This window comes from Gavia stellata, unplaced genomic scaffold (assembly GCF_030936135.1).
Source record: "Gavia stellata isolate bGavSte3 unplaced genomic scaffold, bGavSte3.hap2 HAP2_SCAFFOLD_56, whole genome shotgun sequence".
Taxonomy (NCBI): domain Eukaryota; kingdom Metazoa; phylum Chordata; class Aves; order Gaviiformes; family Gaviidae; genus Gavia; species Gavia stellata.
This window is the reverse complement of record NW_026776552.1, coordinates 456,455-466,702: the sequence shown is the minus strand read 5'-3', so window position 1 is coordinate 466,702 and position 10,248 is coordinate 456,455.

Below are 10,248 nucleotides of genomic sequence, written 5' to 3'. Positions count from 1 at the left end.
GAAATGATAGCTAGTTTGTATTAAAGCGTTATTGTTGTTGCTTTAGTAAATAACTTAAATGCTAGGTTTTGGGGTTTTTTTTTGTGTCTTCAAGTTAATGATTTTAATAGCGCTTTTTTGATAGCATATCCTTATACCCAATGGTCTCTCTTTTATACAGTTCAGGGAGGACAGACTTCATCCCTATTTGGGTGTATTCAGAGCAATCTTTTCATCCTTTTAGTCGAAGTTCATAGAGCTAACATAGCTCTGAGTTTGTTATACACAAATGTAAAGTTAATTTGGCGATTTTTACCTTTGCTTTACCTCCTGCAGTGGAGGAGAAACGTTTTTTGGTAGTAAGACAGGGCAATCACTTTTTTTATTTACCTATCACTCACCTAACAACGACCTGCAATATTTTACAGGAAGGAAACTTCATTTACTGGGGAAGGCAAGGTCCCTTTAGGTCGGCAAGACTTTCTTAAGGACTACAGGGATGCTGCTGGTCAGCTGCTAGGTGAATCCAGAGCCATATTCCAAGTGTGACAAAGAAATAACGTCTTCCGAGGAAATACAAATCTATTCGTGTTCAGACCCTGGCTTTTTATGTGATGCATCTTTCACTCTCTACCTGTTCTCCTCGCACTTTGTCTATACTAAACTATTTTGGTGGTTGTATTCTTTTATCACATTGAGATCTAATACACTTTCCAAAAATGTATTTAATTTCAGACATTAGAACTATTCCTGAATCTGTACTCTTTTTTTTTTTGGTCACTTTACAATACTATCTCTTTTTAAAGAAAAAGAAATCTTCTTTTCTCCTAATTAAGCCCATCAAAAAACTGCAGCTATACCAGATTAGAATGACTAAGGCGAAGTAAAGACATTAACAAAAAAAAGTGTCCAGAGAATAAAGTAAATAGTCCAAAGGACACAAACATCAGCTCATGGACAGTTTAAATATGTACATTATAACTTGCATTGTCACCTCAAAAAAGGGAAGTTGTAGTCTATATCCTGGAATATTTCTACCCCACATTTGTAACATTCTTTGAGTTTATTACAGGTATCATCAAACTTTTAGTCTCATTCAAGACCCTATGCCCTTTTTAAAATGAAATTAGTCAGTACTATACTGACAGGACTCCGCTCTCTCCCAGCTTTCCATTTGCTAGGCTGCTTAAATTGTAAGCTATGTCTTCAGGAACCTCAGCTGGGCCACTTGAACAGTGCTAGAATCTCCCTGTTCTCACCACAGTTTTGTGTGCAGGCTCACACAGAAATTGTATATTGATATGATTACCTCCCGCCGTCTTTTTGATTTGTGCTCTCCCAAGTACAATTCTCATCCTGCTGTATGGCATAGATGCTTTGTATCTAGATGTTACGCAGCGTCTGATCACGTGAAATCCAGGCTGTTACCTGATGAGCTGTGACAGTATCAGTACCAGTCCTTAGGAAGTACCGGTCTTTGCAGGGCTTCATTAGGAAAAATAAACTTCAGAGTAACATTCAGTAAAAAAGTCCCATTAACACGGAATTTGAGATCCTTCAGTTGGCCAGCTTTAATCCATGTACTATGCTTCATGGATACTACATTTTGTTAAATCTTTTGATCTTTTTGATTACACAGTGTGACATTAGATGCCTTATAGGTGCTGAAATATGACACATGCAGTTACTTTTAACCATCAGTTCTGCAAGATACGGGGCTCGACAAAGTAACTTTTCCACATAAATACTTCAATTAGAATTAATTACGTAGACTATATGTAATATATATTAACCATGTCACTGAGAAAGTCGTCGTTATTTGAAACCTGTATCATCTCTTACATTGCTTACTTTCAGTTAACTCTCAGGTTAAACCTGTAATCCACTGGATTGTGTGCTCTGATGAGCTTTTAGCAGTATTGACTTCATTTTTTTCCCACATACCTGGGCTTTCCCCACTCTTTCAGTGTAGCAGAAATTACCAGGGCTAACCACCTTGAAACTTTCAGGTACATCTTGTCTGAAACGTCTGATCTGAAAAACTACTTTAGCAGGTGATATTTAATATCTATCTCTTTAGGTTTTGTTTGAGTGAACAATACCCTGTCACTGCATATCATCTCTACTTTTTCTCCCCCTAAAGGACAGTCATGTCTATAATATTGCCAGGATTTTTCTAATTACTGATGACATGTAATTTTCCCCCTGTTATCTGTAGCTTTTGCCATAAGTATTTCCTCTTAAACATCCAATTAATATTCCGTACTGCCCATTTCCTCTGTATTTCTATCAATCTCATCTGTGTCTTATCATATTAACAGAATAAAACAACAGCTAGATGCTGAAAGCAACACATTGCGGGGCAAGACAGGTGTTTTGAAGGGTCCTGGACCCAGGAGACTTATCCTGGCTTAGCAACAGAATTTTACATAAACCTAGACTAAAACGTAGAGAGCAGCAAAAGCAAGGCAAAAACCAACCAAACCAAACCACCAACACCCCAAAAAAGCAACCCCTCACATTTGTTTCTACTAGCTTGCCACTCTCCTCATTGAGCCCTGAGAATCCTCAGCACCCCTCAGCCCACAGGCAGCAGATTGCCAAGATTTCCAGGATCTACTTCATGCCTCCCATGTCCTTAAAGGTTTCTCGTTAGCTTTGTTCATGTGATTTCAGGGCTTGCCATTCCTTACCACAGGTGGGCTAACAATCAGGGAATCATTCTGTAATTTGCTAGGTTCTTTCTTACTATCTACAATTAGAGAAAATAATTATCAAAGGCTATCAGAATCATTCCAAAAAATCTGAATCTTACTGCTGTTGGATCTAATAAAACCTACAGAAGAAACTATGGTAGGTGACACTAAAAAAGCACATGGCTTTGCCTATGGTTTTCCCATGTGTTTGACACAGAGAAGACATACAATCTCCTAAAATTGTTAACATGTTCTTTCCGGGAAGCCCAGTGTCATTTGAGGGAGAAACTCAAAACAGCAGTGCAAAGGTCCTCCTCTTTCTTTTTATTAATGCATTTTCTTGGAGATCTCCTGGAAGGTCCTAGGCAGCTTGCTTTCAGCCTCAGTGGCAGGGTTTAACTGACTCCTCTTGAAGCAGTGGTTGATGATCTTGGCTGAAAATGGAGGGGGGGCGGGTGTGTGAGGGTGCAGGTGAGGAGGGAGTCTCCTTTTCAGAGTGGGAAGCCTGCCATTGAATGGCATTAGCTAAGCCTCATCTGCTAGAGGGGTTTATTTACTATCCAACTGTGTTTTTAGCAGGTGATTTCATACCAGATGCAAATTGCTTGCATTTGTCTTGCATGCATTTTAAGTAACTTTGTATTATTTTGCTTACGACATTTTTGTCTGTCAGTCATATTTCTCCTGTAGCTTCCAAAATCTCTTCACAGTAATCTAAATTTCCAGGATTACTGCTACCAGTCTACATTCTTCTTTGTTAATATCTTTAACAACCTTGGAAAAATCCCATCTGGACCTCAGGATTTACTGGTTTTGAGTCATTGCAACTCATTTATCACTTGTCTTACTGACCTTGAAACCACCCAAGATAGGAAGTGCCCAGCCAGTTCAGATGAGATTTCATTACTGCATTCTGTCTCCAGTAACTGAATTCAGAAACTATGAATAACTGTCCTGAATATATAAACTTCAGTAGAGAAGTATGCATACACGGTGGAGAATCCCACATCTTCAGTTCTACTCAAGACAGTTAAGTGTATGGGTGTGGGGAGGAGGGGGTCTTTCTGAGCACTACTTTCCAGTAGCAATAGGTTACTTGTTACATTAAATTAAAGATACATAAGTTTTTCATGTCTTATGTCTACTTAGGTGTAAAAAACGCTGATCGTTTGACTTATCTTTAAGAGATAGCCCTTTATTACCTTGGTCTTTCTGTCCTCCAGAATCCTAGAAGATGTTTTTCTTGAGGCTCAGTCAGCTAGTTTTGAAGAAATACAGAGTCAAAATACGAGCGACTGAACTTTTGTAAGGGGTTGAGAGTGGCAACTGGGAAGGCTGCGTTCTGGTATGAGCTAGGATGGTGCGGAGCACCTTCATTTCCCGTGCCAGTGCTACGCTCCGCTGCTGAGCTGTGACCACTGGTGACGGGTGCAATCTCGTATTGTAGCTGGGCTATAAATTGGCACGTTTAACAGTTTCAAAATGTGAAAACTATTTCCATAGGAGGGGACTTCAAACTGAGTGTAGACTACAGAAGTATTTCTACTGCATATTGCCACATATTTCCAGCTATTAATTTGTGGTATAATTTATGGTATAATTTTTAACTGTGATTGTAAAGGGTTATGACGACAGATCTGGAGGTGGTAGTCCTTTATTAAGCCCCTGCAATGGTAGAACTCTTGTTCTAGAGGGTCCACTTATGGTAGTGAGAAGGTAACTCAGTTCCCTTCAAAGAGCAGAGAAGTAACAATGGTAACAAGGAGTAATGACGGGGGGAAATATAAAAAAAGAGATTAGGCCATCTACTCCATTCTTCTGCCAATGTAGAATTGCACCTTTCTAGGTATTTTCTATGACTTTGTGGAGTTTGGTTTTCATGTCTGGATTTTTCGGTATCCCCACTGAGACTGCGGACGTGAGTGTGTGTTAATGCCAGAGCTGATGGTAGTTTTCTGCGTGACGTGAACAGTGGACTAGAACAGATTACAGAGGGAAAAAGCATGGTCTGTCGGCCCCAGCAGGGAAGGGTGTGTTAGGCACCATACGGCACAAATGCAATGGCTACCTGTGGTGCAGGATAATGTGCCCCCCGCCTCGCCCAGCTTTGGGACAGCTAATATTACCGGCTTGGCTTTCTGTGACTTCTGCTCATTGTAATCAAAACGCACACTGTATCCACTCCATAATCCACTTCAAATCCTGCTAAGAAAGGATCTTGTGTACCGACTTCAGCCTACCAAGGCGTACAGCATTCGGTATTTCCTGGGAATAGAAGAGCTGGCACAGTTACGGTAAGACTGCAAATAGGTAAATTCCGTCTTTGTTGAAGAGAGCATTACTAGAGTATTCTTAAGGGTTGTTGAAAGCTTGCTCTTCCTGTAAGAAGCATCAGTATCTGGGAAGAGTAAACCCCCCCAAAACACACTTGGTTCACACCAGCCACTGAGAGGACAGTTCTCTCCAGCACAATTCATCGTCTCTACTTGCAAGACAGGCAGCGATGGGAAGGGATGCAACAACTCTTTTTTATTGTGACTGAAAAACATAGGCCAGTAGTATTACAGTGATTTCTTTTCATCATTCCTAATGATGTAAGGTGAGAGATCACGACATTAATGCTTTAAGGGATATAGGCTAATGCAAACATATAAAGTAAGTTGCCCTTCTGCTGCAAAGAACTAGAGAAATGTGTCTTTTTTAAGCAGAAACAAACAACCCAGAACTAGAAATAAGTTCAGTCTTTCCAGAGAGGAAAAAAATCCGGAGGAGAAACAATTTAAAGTCCATTTATGGAAAAGCTTTACAAGGCAGCAGCTATTCAACAGAGTCATCGAATCTATTGGATATATTTAAATAATACTTTCCTGTCACATTCTGATTATCTATTCTCAGGCATGCAACTTTTTGCATCTTAATCCCGTAAGATTAAGATGGGCAATCTTATTTGCTTACCTTACTATAATCATCTACTTATAAAAATGCACTTATCATTGGACCCTTTAAAAGGCAGGATTTCACTATTTGACATTGAAGACTTACAAAGCACAGGCTTACAAATGTAGAACTGTAGTTAACTATGCTTTCTCTTAGACAACTTCCTTTAGAATATGGCTGGGATAGCCTATTTCCTTTTGCTCCAGCTAGGGCATTGACTCATCACCAAATGGATGCAGAGGAAAAAAGAAAGACTAGAAACACAGATGATCTAGATTATCCAGAACCCAGAGGAAGGAGAATGAAAAGAAATGAAGGAAGGAAAACTGAACGAAAAGAATCAATTAAATAAATTATTGAGGAAGCAGAATAACGGAGGGGAAAAATATGAAAGAGATAATATAAAAAAGTAAAACATTCAAAAACAGTCAGTGAAAAATTAGAACCATACATGTATATTTAAGACAGAGGAATAAAACATAATTGGCAAGAAATTTCGAGTGCCTTGCTCAAGCAATAGCTATTGAAAAAAGAACATTTTTAATGTCAACATTTTTAAGCTTATTTGTATTTGTGATGTATTACTTAATTCCCTGTCATATTTCTCCATTCCTTGTTTATTTTATGTTAGTTATATGTTCTTTCCTTTATTGGAAGTTTGCTACTTTTATGTCCTTTCTTTGAGAGTTAGAGGACACTTGTTTAACTGGACATGGGAGAAGATGGGAGAGACAGATAACTTTTGTGGTCTTGTTAAAATACTAAGTTCAAATAATGGCCCTGAACGGCAGGGTTCAAGGGGTTGTAGGGAATGGGGCTACATCTGGCTGGTGGCCAGTCACCAGTGGTGTTCCTCAGGGCTCAGTCCTAGAGCCAGTTCTGTTCCATATTCTTACCAATGGTCTGGAGGGAGGAGTTGAACGCACCATTAGCAAGTTTGCTGATGATACCAAACTGGGAGGTGCTGTTGACTCTCTCGAGCGACAAGAGGCCTTGCAGAGGGACCTGGATAGATTGGAGCATTGGGCAATCTGCACCTTGTATGGAGGAATGCCGGGCACAAGTATAGATGGGGAGCAGAGTGTCTGGAGAGCAGCCCTGCAGAAAGGGATCTGGGGGTGCTGGTTGACACGAAGCTCAGTGTGAGTCAGCAGTGTGCCCTGGCCGCCAAGAGGGCAACCCGCATCTTGGGGTGCGTTAAACACAGCATAACCAGCCGGTCAAAAGAGGGGTTTATCCTGCTGTATTTAGCGTTGGTGCGGCCTCACTTTGAGTACTGTGTGCAGTTCTGGGCCCCACAGTTGAAAAAGGATGTTAAGGTCCCTGAATGCATCCAGAGGAGGGCAAGAAAGCTGGTGGAAGGGCTGGAAAGCATGTGCTATGAGGAGCGGCTGAGGACTCTGGGTTTGTCTAGTTTGGAGAAAAGGAGGCTGAGGGGCGACCTCATTGCTCTCTACAGCTTCCTGAGGAGGGGAAGTGGAGAGGGAGCGACAGGATGCGTGGGGAGGGTTCAAAGCTGCATCAGGGGAGGTTCAGACTTGATGTTAGGAAGCATTCCTTTATCAAGAGGGTGGTCAAACAATGGAACAGGCTTTCTAGGGAGGTGGTCGATGCCCCATGCCTGTCACTGTTTCAGAGGCATTTGGACAATGCCCTTAATGCTTTAACTTCTGGTCAGCCCTGGCGTGGTCAGGCAGTCTGACTAGGTGATAGTTGCAGGTCCCTTCCAGCTGGAACTATTCTGTTCTGTTCTGTTCTGTTCTATTCTATTCCATTTTTAACCAATGTTTGTGAAAGCTGCTGAATGGAAGGAAACCAGAAAGTGGCTTCTGACACTGCAGCTTCTGGAAGCTGTTGCACCTTTGGAAACCTTTGCTGTATTTCCTACAGGCAGTGCTTTCTCTTCTGGGACTTTGGCGAGTCCCCCTTCACGGGCTTGTGACCGCCGTGCTCTGGGTTGTGGCCACTCAGGTCTTGAAGACCTCCAGGCTCAGGGATCTACCTCATCTCTGGGCATCCCACTCCAGTGCTTCATGATCCTCACAGGGATTTTGGTTTTGATCCCTTACCTCCAGCCTGAACCTCTTTAGTTTCAGGCAATGCCACCGTCCCTCACCCTCCCAGCAGGCAGTGCTGGGAAGAGCCTGTCCCCATCCCCTTGATACCTTCCCCATAGGCACCAGCGTGTGCTGTGAGGTGCCCCAACACCTTCTCTGGTCCATGCTGAACCAGCCCCAGCCCCACAGACCCTCCTTGCCTCCCCTGAGCCCCTCTGCTATGTCGGCCTCCCTCCTGTCCAGGATCCCACATGGGACATAGCACCGGCATGAGGCCTGATGGGTGCTGAGCAGAGGGCATCACCCTTGTGCCTTCTGGCTACGGGAGAAAGACAGGAGAAAAACTGTGAGAGCGAGCCAAGTGCTGCCCTTGATCCCTGTGGGAGGAAGCAGGGGAGCCCCGAGGGCTGGCCAGCATGCTGGGGTGTGGGAAGAGCCTGTGGGACTTTGTCCCGCAGCCTCCCAGGGAGGCACGGGGTGTTACCCAATGAACCCTCTTGTCGTATGTGCCTGGAGACATCTGCCATGGCCAGAGCGACCTGACAGGGCTCTGGGAAGACATGGCTGAGACCTCGGTAACTGGCGTGAAACACCGATGCCGAGCACAAGACAAGAGGTGGGGGGACGGAGTGGGCACTGGTGTTGCGGTAACCCCAGATGTGTGTACTGGGGCTGCAGCGCTGCCAGGGTGAGCGCCTTGGGCGAGGATGGCCCGTTGGGACAGTGTCATCAACAAGATATGGGTTCTGATGTCACTGAATCCCCGATTCAACCGATGGGTTCTGTTGTCACCAAGGGATGGACTGAGACGTCCCCGAGAGACAGACTGTGATGTCACCTAGTGACGGACTGTGATATTCCCAAGCGATGGATTGTGACCAGGCGTCCCCCACTGCTTATATCTGGGCGCCGAGTCGCACCCAGCCAGCTCGTGCCAGCACTCCAGCTGAGCGAGTTCGCGAGGTTTGGAGTGTTAAGCGAGGCCTTTGGTGCTGGTGTCGTGCTCAGGGAGTTGTTTGTTGCAGCTCTCCGTGTCCAACCCCAGAGCCGTCAAAGGATTTTCCCGGCCCTGCCAGCTTCAGGCAGCCGGGGCACCCAGGAGGCACCCTCACAGCAGCAGAGGTGAGCTGTGCGGGGACACCTCACCCTGGGGAGCTGGGAGGGTTTCCTTCTTGAGGGACCTGGGCATTTCTTCCACCCCTCGCCAGGCCACCCAATGACCGTGGCCTCTCTTCCTTTTCTAGTGTGACACCCGCTGCTGCAGCACCGGTGCGAGGGAGCCTCTTGACATCGCCAGCTCCCCCCAGCCCACCGCAGCACGTGGAGAGCATGGCCACGGAGCTGGAGAACTGCTGTCCAATATGCCTGGACAGCTGGGACAATGCCGCTTACGTGATGCCATGCCTCCACCAATTCTGTTACGGGTGCATCCTGCGGTGGGCTGAGAGCAAGCCCGAGTGCCCCCTCTGCAAGAGGAGGATCCTCTCCATCGTGCACTCGGTGCAGGCAGACGACAACTTTGAGGAGCATGTTGTCCCACCTGTGGCTTCATCCGTCGTCAGCCACCAGGCGGGAGGAGTTCCTGGCCATCCAGCTGCCCACAGCCCTGCAGCGACACAACCACAGCCTGTGGGGATGGTGTCCAGGGCTTCTCTGGGTGGCCTCCAGCCCAACACCTGGGCATCCCTTTTCCGGGTCCACCCAGCTCTCCTCCAGCCCCTTCTGACCTGGGTGCGTCAGGAGCTGGGACGGATCTTTGGGAACCGGCGTTCGCTGGCGGCCATCGTGGAGGACCTCGTCATGCCCCTCCTGGTCCTCTTTGGGCTGGATGAAGACCTACTGGTGCAGCTGCTGGGGGCCTCCCTCCAAAGCCGTGCGGCAACATTTGTGCACCAACTTATTAATGTTGCTGTGCGATGGTGCAGTGGGGAAGCCCACCGTCTGCTGGGTCTGGAGGATGGCCATGCTGCCGGGGAGCGGGAGGGCAGCCCCGTGGCTGCCCCCAGCCCCGCTGCCTCCCGAGGAGGGTCTCCCACACCTGTCCCGGCCCCCTCCAGCAGCTCCGAGGGAACCAACGTGGACGACCTCCCCAGCACCTCAGCAGCTGCCCTTCGTGGGGGTCCTGGCAGCCCTCCCTCTGCCCCCGTTCCTATTCCTGGGGAGCAAGAAGAGCCCCCGGAGGATCCCGAGGAGGCCATGGCACATCCATCTACTCCCAGCCGGGGCAGGGACCACTCCCCTGGGGGGCCACGGCGACCCCCGAAGAGGAGGGCCGGCAGCCCCGACGCTTCCTCTCCAGCCAAGAAGAGGCCACCCCGCCGGCAGCACTAGAAGAATGCCCCAGGCACTGCCGAAACCGGGGTGGGCCAGCAGCTGGGGCATGTGCCGGCCCTCAAGGGCTGCCAGCCCTCTAAGTCTAATTATCAGGCAGTAAAAGAAAATAAAGGCTTGAAGATTGCCAAAAAAGTCTTGGTGTTTCTCACAGTGCAGGTGGCGTTGCTATCCCCACCTGTGCTGCTTTCTCCCCCTTTTACTGGGGCTATGCCCACCATTTCCTGGGTGGTCAAACACTGGAACAG